The sequence below is a fragment of the Marmota monax genome, unplaced genomic scaffold, assembly GCF_021218885.2.
Source record: "Marmota monax isolate L192 unplaced genomic scaffold, Marmota_monax_Labrador192_F-V1.1 WCK01_AAM20220418_F8-fsc00524, whole genome shotgun sequence".
Classification (NCBI taxonomy): Eukaryota; Metazoa; Chordata; class Mammalia; order Rodentia; family Sciuridae; genus Marmota; species Marmota monax.
Window position 1 is genome coordinate 107,026 of NW_026694475.1, and position 1,427 is coordinate 108,452.

Sequence of the window (1,427 nt, forward strand, 5' to 3'; positions counted from 1 at the left end):
TCCTTAAAGGAAGCTGCAGCTTCCTTAATCCGTAGTAGCCCTCTTGTGGGGTATGACCATACAGCTGGACCAGCAGCCTGTTCTGTGTTATTTGGTCCTGGCAACTAAAGATACTAGGTTCATTTTCTTTGTTGAATTCCTGACTTTGAATCCTGTCATGTCTTGATATGGACATTAATAATTAATTGTTCCTTCTTAGTTTCTCACAGAGATGCCATTAGTTTAATTCTTCTCTAGATCCCATCTTTATTCCTTTCCTACCTACTTTTCAGTCTTTGAGTGATCAAGCATGAATACTCTCTGTTTGTTATGAATTATCTCCATAGTCTTCTCTGATAAAATACAGTTCTGATATCTCCAAAGGTAGTTTATAGATGTTAACCAAAACAATGTTTAAGGAAACAGGTACAAAAGGGATGAAAATATTCTGATCTCTGGAAAGAAAACAATTGGAAGTTAAAACCCTGGGAAACCGAAAAGTTTTCTCTCAGCAAGAGAAACAATAAAAGAGGTAAATAGGGAGCCTACATCATGGGAACAAATTTTTACTCCTCACACTTCAGAGAGAGCCCTAATATCCAGAGTATACAAAGAACTCAAAAAATTAAACAATAAGAAAACAAATAACCCAATCAACAAATGGGCCAAAGACCTGAACAGACACTTCTCAGAGGAGGACATACAATCAATCAACAAGTACATGAAAAAATGCTCACCATCTCTAGCAGTCAGAGAAATGCAAATCAAAACCACCCTAAGATACCATCTCACTCCAGTAAGATTGGCAGCCATTATGAAGACAAACAACAACAAGTGCTGGAGAGGATGTGGGGAAAAGGGTACTCTTGTACATTGCTGGTGGGACTGCAAACTGGTGCGGCCAATCTGGAAAACAGTATGGAGACTCCTGGGAAAGCTGGGAATGGAACCACCATTTGACCCAGCTATTGCCCTTCTTGGACTTTTCCCTGAAGACCTTAAAAGAGCATACTACAGGGATACTGCTACATCGATGTTCATAGCAGCACAATTCACAATTGCTAGACTGTGGAACCAACCCAGATGCCCTTCAATAGATGAATGGATAAAAAAAATGTGGCATTTATACACCATGGAGTATTACGCAGCACTAAAAAATGACAAAATCATAGAATTTGCAGGGAAATGGATGGCACTAGAGCAGATTATGCTTAGTGAAGCTAGCCAATCCCTAAAAAACAAATACCAAATGTCTTCTTTGATATAATGAGAGCAACTAAGAACAGAGCAGGGAGGAAGAGCAGGAAGAAAAGATTAACATTAAACAGATACATGAGGTGGGATGGAAAGGGAGAGAAAAGGGAAATTGCATGGTAATGGAGGGGGACCCTCATTGTTATACAAAATTACATATAAGAGGTTGTGAGGGGAATGGGAAAATAAACAAG